The 10,867-nt window shown below is 42.2% G+C and overlaps 1 pseudogene; it reads right to left on the minus strand.

The window, feature by feature from the left end:
• Positions 1 to 3,017: 3,017 nt before the first annotated feature.
• LOC148044481 (SOSS complex subunit C pseudogene) lies at positions 3,018 to 3,242 on the minus strand (annotated as a pseudogene).
• Positions 3,243 to 10,867: the final 7,625 nt, after the last annotated feature.

Raw genomic sequence — 10,867 nt, forward strand, 5'->3', positions numbered from 1 at the left:
TACTGAACTGTGCAGGTCTGGCAGAGCTACCAAAAAGCCCACCTACCTGTGTGACTACATTACCAGTAGGATTATTTCATCTAAGAGGGGAGGGGTGTTAGATACTTGCTACAGTTATAACGGTTTCCACCAAGGTCCTCTGTTCCGGCGGGAACAGAGGTTTAATCTCATTGGTCGAAGGGTCTGCCAGCTCCCTATAAAAGGGCTGCTGTCAGACTCAACCTTCGCTGGATTGTAGATATTTGTTCTGTTACAGTAAAGAGCGGTTGTTGCTGTTAGCCTATGTGTGCCTTTCCATTACCCGATCTAACAGTCTGAATCTTTTGTTTCTGCAATATTGTTTTTAGTTGCTCAATAAGTCCCATATAATGAGGTCCCTGAAATGGCCCAAAATCACCTGGATTGTCCAAGGGACATTGAGGCCAGACAGACATACAATAATGTGAAAAGACTGTCTTTGATCCCTATATCTCAAATTGAGGCAAAATACAACCCACCAAGAAATCTTTGGGCAGCTTCCCTTTTGGCAACTCTGTCGCTCCTGGACTGGATGCCTTTTTGCTCCCATTTCAAAGCCAGATCTCAGGTGGATTCCTGTTATCCCCTGAGACATCTTCTGTCTGGACTTTACCTTTGTTTGCTTTTTACTTAGGGCTGGATCTCAGGTGGATACCCCTTATCCTCTGGGATATCTCCTGTCCAGTCCTTATTTTTCCTCCACATTTTGCCTCTTTCTGTTCCTCCACCAGTTCCTGCTCCTCGCTTTTCTTCAGAGCTTCAGCCTTTGAGTTCAATTAAAAAGTCACCAAGGATCTTACTGAAGCTGGATCTTCATTTAGACAATGGCTCATAGGACCCAGTCAACCCACTCATTGCATCAGTTGGACCTGGAACTCTGCATTACCCCTTGCTTTTCAGAGTACTCAATCACTGCCAAAAGACTCATGAGCTCTGAGGGCAGCTAGCAGTGCAGAAACTCACAGTCCTGCTCATCTACCAGGAGTTTTATTTCAGAGCAATCACACACCTTTCAGCCACTAAGTCTTACCCATCCAGGGGCCCTCCTCTGGTAGTCTTTGGTGCCTTCCAATTGAATCCAGGCATGGAATCCCAGACGAGCCCCCAGATTGTTGTCCCCAATTCGGGTCTGAGCCTGGTGCCGAAGCCAGTGATGGATGCCAGACACCAGGTGCAGGTTTTCTGATTGCTTTTTATTGGAATACTCCAAGGAAAAGTGTTCCTGGTCAAAAGACCAAGAACCAAGAAAAAAGGATTAAGAAAGCTTTATACATTTTCACTAAAGGAGAAAGCGGGACAAGGTAAAATAATAAGAAATATCCTCTAATAAACATTTTAGCAATAATTATACAATTTGTTCTATTGGTCTATAGCTGTCCCATTCCTAAGCCTTGGTTAATGAATGCTCCAGGAGTTATCTAATAGACATTTCATTTGCTGCAGACCATCTCCATTGCTGACTTTTGGCAAAGGTCTGCCAATTGTCTAATCCTTGTTACTTTTATCAACTTTCTAACTATCCATAATTGCTACAAGCTTTACACATGCATATTTCCTGTTGATAAGCATTTTTTGTTCTTGCCAGACAGACACACACACACACACCAATTACAGTCTTCCTGATTTACTTTCAAGTGTGTGCCATGACCTTGCTTTAGCAGCCAGCCCATCACTTTCCCCTTCCATTATTTTAATAAACATTATCTTCATCTTCGGCACTTGAGAGACCGCCTGCTGCCAATTACCTCCCACAGACCCGTTAGATCTCACAGGGTTGGCCTCCTCCGGGTGCCATCTACCAGCCAATGCCACCTGGCTATTACCCGGGGGAGGGCCTTCTCTGTGGCAGCTCCGGCCCTCTGGAATGAACTCCCCACAGGGATTCGGACCCTCACCTCTCTCCAGGCCTTCCGAAAAGCCGTCAAAACCTGGCTTTGCCGGCAGGCCTGGGGGTGATGAGTTCCCTCCCGTCTCGACATGTATGGTTGTGCGACTGTTGTCTACTTTTATTATTGTATTTTGTCTTTTATGTTCCCCCTTTTTTTCCCCTTTGAATTGTTCGCCGCCCTGAGTCCTCCCGGAGAAGGGCGGCATACAAATAATAAAATACCAATACCAATACCAATCACTCTTCATTTATAGTCCATATTTCTTTTAATTCCCTTTCCATTTTTTATAAAAGCTCTTTGTTTTTAAACATTCTCAAATCCATTCTCCATCTACTTGCCTGTTTATAATCACAATCTATTTCCATATCCATACTTACCATTGCATGATCAGATATTTTAATTATTTTTATCTCTGTTCTCATTATTTTAGATAATATTTCTGGTGTTACAGATATATAGTCTATTCTTGTAAATTTTTTATGTCTGCCAGAAAAAATATGTATAACTCTTCTGATTACCATGTAGTTTTCTCCAGGCATCTTTCAATCTATTTCTATAAATGAATTTTCTTAAATCTGTATTATTATATTTTTATTTCTGCTTTTGATGGATTGGATTTGTCAATTCCGCTCTCCATAACCATATTATAATCACCTGCCATTATCAGGTAACCTTTTTGGACTTCTTCTATTTCTTTATATACCCTATTATAAAAATCTCTTTGATTTGTATTAGGTGCATACAAGTTTGCTCTTGTCCATAAATCAATCCTTGAATTATAAGAAATCTTCCCAAAACATCCCTTTTTATAGTCTTTATCATAAATTCACATCTTGTAGCAACAATGATTGCTACCCCTCTTGCTTTTCTTATTCATGTGTGCTAAAAAATGAAAACAATTTCTTTATAAATGTTAATATATATGTAATAGGAGAATAAAAGCAGGCAATTTCCAGAATACATTTTATGTCCGTCCCCCTCCAATATCAGGAATTCAAAATCAAAGCCCTTTTGAACAGTTTCCAGCTCTTCTTCTCACAAATGATTGCCTGAAAGTCAAAAAAAGCAGCTTAGAAGAATCCAGATATTTTCTGTTTCGTGAATTTTCTCTTACTTTACATCTAGCTGTGATAATGCAGGAAGAATAAGATTCCCAAAGGCAAAGTCTTGTGTTATAAAGTATAACTGAAGAATGTGGATGAGCGGGCTTTAAAGCAGCCTTCTGCTGCGCTGCTATGTGCTGCTGCTCAGCATGGTTCTTAAAATCCTTGTCAAGGGGTATCTAGCAAAAGAAATGTTGGCTCCAGGATGATTAGTGGAAGACTAGTTTTGCATCAGCAGTTTTCTCTTTGTTGCAGCAGATTGAGGTTTGTAATCTACTTATGAAAGACCAGGACTTGAGACCACGAAGGTGAGAGAAACAGGTTTATTTGATGCATCGAGTTCAGCGTGTTCACACACCAAAATCTGAACTGCCTGGGCTCTGCCCAGGATGCTACTTTTATGCCGTGTTCCAAACTGTGCATTCTCAAGGCGTTTCCATACACGAGACAAACATGATATTTCAAAAAGGGGAAGTTCATTTGGAATGTTACAGAGAAGTACATAGGAAAAATACAAGAAAGAGAAGTTCCTATAATGTCTTAAAAACTGTTGTCAGCAGTTTTTACCTCTGTTCTATCTCTCACCCACGCCTGGCTTCCTGTGCCCCTCCTTTACAGGGTCTTGCCACACTGTTCAGCCCTATTTTTAATACTTATGAGGAAGTTGGAGAGAAAGTTCACTCCAGCTAAAAGTCAACTTTGGAACTCCAGGGCACTAGAATGAAAAGCCAAGCTAATATGAATTTATAAGGTCCATTCTAGTAAGACCACCTAACCTGGCCAGCCACTGGTGGGTTTACCTGTGCACCCCCTCCTGCATCATCTTCTCCTTGTCTGACTCAGCCGAGATTGCAACCCTGTTTTTATTCTGAAAGCCTTGTCCAGGTGGGTTTGATTTGATGTCATCTTCCTTGTTTCCCCCTTAAATTTCTGAAAAGCAGCTGCAATTTGTATTTACACCAAGATCATTTATGCTGCTGGGCCATTGTCCACTTCTCACTTGTTGTAGATTCCCTGGCCTGCTTTCTATTATCAATTAAAGCTTCCTATATTTCAGAAATAGCATATTGTCTTGAAATAAAATATGCTGTTATTTGTTGAAATAGTTTACACAAAAAAATGTCCAGTTTTCTCACTTGACCAAAATTTTATCTTCCATTTTTGGTACCCATTTCATCTCCTGAAAGAGCAGAATAGATTCTTTAAAAAGCTATGTCTTCATGCCCCCATGTCAATAATAGAAATGTAACATTATGTTCAGAAACCTTTAGGCTTCAATGTACACATGTGGAACACATTATTGGTTCCAATTTAAAAAGTGCCAAGTATGTTTAAAAACATTTTTCAAATCACGTTACTCTCGACCTCTACTCTACTCATCTGCTCTGTTCATGTTTCACTCAGTTGGGGAAAAAATAGCAGAGAGATTTTTATTTCTATCTAAAGGAATTTTGTCTTTTAATTATTCTTCTCAACAATGCAAGCCTTACCATTGGAATGCCTATATGTTCACTTTAGCTTCACTAACCTAACGTTTTGTCATGTGCTGGTGAAATCAGGAGACTCAGTCACTTCAAATGAGTGTCAAGATTTATTGCAAGCTTAAGATCTCTACAAGAATCTGAGTTACTAGCAGCCAAGGGAAATGAGCAGAAATTGAGAAGGCATTCAAGGTGGGCTGGATTTAGTTCTCTTGTAGGCATGAAGGGACTCATGACTGATGATGTGTTTGACCCCTCCCTTAAGCTCAACCAGGTTATCTCTTACAATTTCATACCTGCTATATTGAATTAACATTAAAATTAACATGAAATAACATTAGATTTCTATTAACAACTTCATTTTTAGTTTACTTTATTATACTCTTTATTTATTGTATTTGATCCTCATAATGAGGAATATTACTTGATGTGATAACTCAGCAGTTAAAGATGCTGGGCTTGTCAGCTGGAAAGTCGACAGCCCAGGTTCAAGACCCCAGTGCCGCATGATGGCATGAGCTCCCATTCTTGCCCCAGCTCCTGTCCACCTAGCAGTTCAAAAACATGCAAATGCAAGTAGATAAATAGGTACCACTTCAGTGGGAAGGTAACTGTGTTCTGTGCACCTCGGAGTGTAGTCATGCTGGCTACATGACCATGGAAAGCAGCTTCAAACAATGCTGGCTTTCTCAACTAAGAAACAGAAATGAGCACTGCCTCCCAGAGTCAGACATGACTGGACAGTGGGAACCTTTACCTTCACCTTTATTAATAATATTAGTTTTACTGCGCATTTTTTACAATTTGATTCACATGTCAAATATTGCTGTTTTTATTTTATACTTTACTGTTTACATTTTAATTCTACTCTGTGGCTGTTTTTATTGTAAAACTTCATGAGTCCATATAATATCCATACAAGAGGAATAAAGAAATACCATATTTTTTGCATTATAAGACGCACCAGACCATAAGATGCACATTAGCTTTAGAGAAGGAAAACAAGGGGGAAAAAATCTGCCTCTGCCTCCCAGCAGCCATCCGGTATTCATCTGGCTAGCATCTTTGCAGTTAACAGCCTGGTCAGCTTTGGCGCATTATCGCAACCCCAGCATGTGGCTCATCAGGACTCCACTCCATTGCACCCACCACTGGTCAACTGAACTGAGCCGCTGCCACTGCCGGGGAACCCTGGAACCTTTGCCAATTGGCGGTTGGATCGGCCTCCCGGAATACCACCAATCAGCTGTTCTAGGCAGCGGTCATTGCTGCTGCCACCTTTTGCCGCCACCACCTATCACTGCTGATCACTGTCATTGTTGTTCGCTGTTCACTGATTGCCACTGATCGCTGCAGCCACTGGCATTCATCACCGCTGCCTATCGCCACCAATGCCATTCGGCGGCAGCGAATGGCAGCGGTGAACAGCAGCAGAGGCAAGTTGCAGCAGCAATACCCACCATCTAGAACAGCTGATCTACGGTATTCCGGGAGGCCAATCCAACCACCAATCAGCTGCTCAGCAGCGAAAGCTCCAGCATTTCCCAGTGGCAGTGAATGGCAACAGCAGTGACAGGTGGCGGCAGTGACAGGTGGTGGCAGTGACAACAGTGGTGGTGACAGGTGGCAGCAATGACAGGCGGTAGCTGTGACATCAATCCCCCCTCCCTCCCACTGCAATATTCACTCTATAAGACAAACAGGCATTGCCACCCATGTTTTTGGGGGGCGTGCATCTTATAATGCAAAAAGTATGATAAGTAGTGTGGCCCAGGCCTAATGTGCACTGAGACATTCCTACAGAATTGTAATTTGTAATATGACAGTATAACAGTAGTCTCATTTGGAGTAGCATATAAACTGGCTTTAATTTTAATTGAATGTACCTTCAATTGTTGTATTATCTTTCTCATATTCCTGGGTTAGGAGGAGGACACCAGATGGCACAATTCCCTACAAGATAGGTGGTGGCAGCAGTAATTAACAAGCAAAAGAGCTAGGGCATATAGACCAGAGAGTTTGGGGAGAATTGGTTTGAGACATCAAATATGCTCTGCTGCTAGAGTAGACTTCATTTATTCATTCATTCATTGTTGCAAAGTCCATAAGTTATCAGGTTCAACATTGGGCCAATATTTATACTAGACTTAAAACAACAACTGAGTCCAAAATTTAACTTGCTAAGCGAGACATTTGTTAAGGGAATTTTGCCCCATTTTACGACCTTTTTGCCAAAGTTAGCAATAACAATAGCAATAGCAGTTAGACTTATATACCGCTTCATAGGGCTTTCAGCCCTCTCTAAGTGGTTTACACAGTCAGCCCCCAACAACAATCCGGGTCCTCATTTTACCCACCTCGGAAGGATGGAAGGCTGAGTCAACCCTGAGCCAGTGAGATTTGAACAGCCGAAATGCAGAACTGCAGTCAGCTGAAGTGCGCCACCTCGGCTCTAAGTTGTTAAATGAATCACTGCAGTTAAGTTAGTTGCATGGTTGTAAAGTGAATCTGGTTTCCCCATTGACTTTGCTTGTCAGAAGATCACAAAAGGTGATCACATGACTCTCAGACACTGCAAACATCAAAAATGTCAGCTGCCAAACATTTTAATTTTGATCATGTGATCATGGCAATGCTGCAATATTCATAAGTACAAAATGTCTTTGTAACTTTGAAGAATCACTAAATGAACCTTTGAAGACTACCTGTATATGAATATATATGAAAGTTTGATTTGATGCGTTATTCATTTCAATATATATGACCACTTATCTTACACAAGCAACTCTGAGCAGCAACAGAAGTAAGAACATTGATATTACAATAAAAAATAACAATGCACAACTAAAACAGAATGTCAGCCACAAATAACCATCCGCAATAAATATAATCACAAACAATCACAATATAATTAGAAGCTCTCCAATTTCCCAACTTGGGCAATTGGAGAGCTTCTAATTATATTGTGATTGTTGGGATGCTTGGGATAATAGGGCCTTCTGAAAACCAACCTAATTTCAGGGAAAAATAGGCAAAGCAAAAGAAAAAGTATGACTTCCTGGAGCATGCACTTCTTCCCAGACCTGATGGGACAGGTATGGACAAGTGACAGTCAGAGAAAGGCAAACTCCCCAGTTACTTTTTGTATTGAAAAATGTTTTGGAAAAGTCTAAACTTCCATTATAAAAATATAGCGGAAATATCTTGGCAGTTTGCAAGGACTCGTTGGAAGAAATGTCCTTCTCGGTTCAATTCCAAGTGGGGGAAAAGAAACCTGATTCATGGAAGTTTCCTCCATAGATTACAGAGTCATCTGTGCAGGGCTAAAAGACATGAGAACAAGGCCCCTTCCCCGCTTCGCTGTAATTTTACCAGGAAGGCATTGTAAAAGGGTTAGATATTGTGGGTGGGATAGATAGCTTGCAGGCAGAGTTTGAGAAAAAAACTGGTCATTAGGGCAGAGAACTGGTTGTTAAAAAACACCCATAACCACAAAACCCTTTTGACATATTTCTCTCTCCCCCTCCCTCCCTCCCCTCCCTCTCCCCCTCCCCCTCTCTCTCTGTATCTCTCACAGGCCCAGCACCAAAAAGGGCTGGAAGAAGCTCCAGCAAGACTGAGGTGCTGGAGAATCAGCCCCATGATGGGATCACCCAACAGGGAGCCACAGCAGAGGGCCCAAAGAGTCGCATGTGGCTCCGGAGCCACAGGTTGCAGACACCCAACTTAGACACACACACACACACACATACACACACACACAAAAAAACAGGGAGGAAAAAAGAGAGGAAAACAGAACTCTAAGGTTTACACACACACTGGTCGATCACAATATTAATCTCAGCTAAATTAGGGAGAGCACAAATCTTAACAAGCATACCACATGGTTCCATAGAAGACAGAGGAAGCGACAAACAAACAAGAAAAAAACAAAAAAAGCCAACATTTTCCTTTTAAGCACCTTTATTTAGCCAAATTGGTTTTCCTGTGTTATCCCTCAGAAAAGCCCATTTCCTACATGTTTTTCCCCTCTCTCTTCTTTTTCATACCAGCTAGGACTGGCATCTGCTGTCTGTCCCAAGCCTCAATCAAATTTCCAAGGGGGGTTCCTATCAAGACCCTTGAGCTACAGCTTCCCATGTTCCCTCTCCGATGTGGGGCTCACTTCGACTTAGCCAGGTCACCAAGCTATCAGTTTTGCAGACTGGAAAAATGTCTGGGGGAGACTCTGGTTCCCTTACACAGTATGTGGACTCTCCTCAAAGGGAAACTCAAGCCAAGTTTTTAGACTGGGGAAACAGGACCATCCGGGAGGACTTGCTACCCCCTGGCAGACAAGTACTGGCCCTCCTACAAGTTTCCTAAAGTTCGGGGCTTTGCTTAGTGACTTCCCAGCTGGTTGCTCAAGTTTAACTGTCAACCTCATCATCCATGATGTCCGAGGCTGCCACTCAGGTGTGCTGGGTTACAACCATCATTCCGGTGACTGTTGGATCCCCGGGATGCTGGAGCCTCGTGGGAGCCTTGCTGCCTGTCTCCACACTCGGCTCGGCATCAGAGCTTCAGGGCGGCTTCCGCGAGGCACCCAACAGTTGAGATGGCAGCCGCCATTATCGGCAAGCCAGGAAACATGACGCAATGTAATCAAAGCTTACAGAGGCAGCGATCATCAGTGATGTTCCATGGGGGCATGTCTAACTGCTGGAATGGAGCTTATCTTTAATGGATGGAGGAACAGGCCAACAGGGAAGGCATTGCTTGGGAAGTCTTTGACTGTATGCATTCCAATAGAACACTGGTGAAGGGCTCAGTGGGAGGGAAAGAGTAAAAGTGGGAGGGATTGGTCACTGGGTGCTAGGTAAGGCTCAAGAGATTGGCTTATAAGGTGGAGGGAAGCATGGAGCTGCAGCTCCAACAATTATTCCATTTTCACAATAATTTAATGGTCAGTTAGTACCGGTGTGATAAAGAAGCATTTAAACCAAGATTGGTGTTTTGGGTTTTTTATTCTTTCATCGGAACCTTGACATTAACTCTGTCATATTTTTTTTCATTCCATTTTCACACACTCTCTCCTTTCCCTAACAAAAGGTCCTATGCTCTGGCCTGACCCCTATACTTTCCAGGCTCTCTTGGTAAAACACATAGAGGAAGCAAGATCCAGCTGTGATTGGGAGAATCGTCTTCTCACTCACATACACAGGCATACACACATTTCCCATGCTTTTCCATGCTTTAAAATTAAATTTTAGAAGAACTCACCTTCTTTCCAAGCAGTCTTTGAGCTCAACACTCAAAACACCTTTAAAACCAAGTTCCAAATGGCCAAAGTCCAGGAAAACTTACCCACAGACTCAATGGGTCTGCTGCCAGCAAGGGAAGCTTACCTGGGCCAGGTCCATTGATTAAGTTAGTGTGGAGTCCCATCTGGGGTGCCAAATTGTTGGAAGAAATGTCCTTTTGGGTTCAGTTCCAAGTGGGGAAAAAGTCACTGGATTCATGGAAGTTGCTTGGAAAGATGGTTTATGGATGGGGGACAGGACCACATGGTTTGCGGTTCTGGGGGGAAAGGGGGGTCACATGCCTTGAAGATCTTGAAAAAAAGGGAAGAGATGATGAGAGAGACTGAGTTTTATTCCCTCTCTTGGGCCCTGCCTTGGAGTTTCCTGTTCCTATCCAAGAAATGTTCTCCCATTGGCTGTCATACTTCCAGGGGGTGGGGGTCTTAGCTAAATTTGTAGGCTGTCTGTGTCCCAGGCTTGGTTGTGCCATGTGGTGAGTTCTGTTGCAAGATGAGTAGAGGGCTAATCCTACCTTTGTTGGATCTTGGATAAGGGTATTTGCCTATGAATCTCTTTATCTCTTAAGTGTGGACATCTGCTGTAGGCTATTGAGGAGAGTGGGGGCTATTAAGAGTGAGTCTTCTTCCTGCCTAAAAAATGTTTCTCCATTTCTCATCCAGGAAAAAATAATATTCTGCCTTTTTAATATTTCCTAGAATATCTCATTTTCCTAGGAAAGGGGTGGGGCTAACTTCCTACAGACTTTTGAATAATGGATTAGAACCTAATTTTCATCCCTGTATATGTATTTGAAAGGGCCCTGGCATCGGTGATTTGGGCCTCTTCCACAGTAGTTCCACTTGGAGTTGATAGTGAAATTATTGACAATATATTTTGTGAAGAGAAATAAAGTTTAATTATATTAATTTTGTGTTGAACTATATACTGAGAACTTGAAATGCAACTGTTTAAGACAGCAGAGCTGGCTGGAGAATTCTGGGAGTTGAAGACCACAAGTCTTAAAGTTGCCAAGTTTGGGAACCACTGGTTTAAGATATCCAATATTTTGGATTTATTGAGCCTGCAACATACTC

The sequence above is a fragment of the Thamnophis sirtalis genome, unplaced genomic scaffold (assembly GCF_051295495.1).
Source record: "Thamnophis sirtalis isolate CommonGarterSnake01/CBP01778 unplaced genomic scaffold, rThaSir2_p1.2 scaffold_8, whole genome shotgun sequence".
In the NCBI taxonomy this organism is placed as follows: Eukaryota; Metazoa; Chordata; class Lepidosauria; order Squamata; family Natricidae; genus Thamnophis; species Thamnophis sirtalis.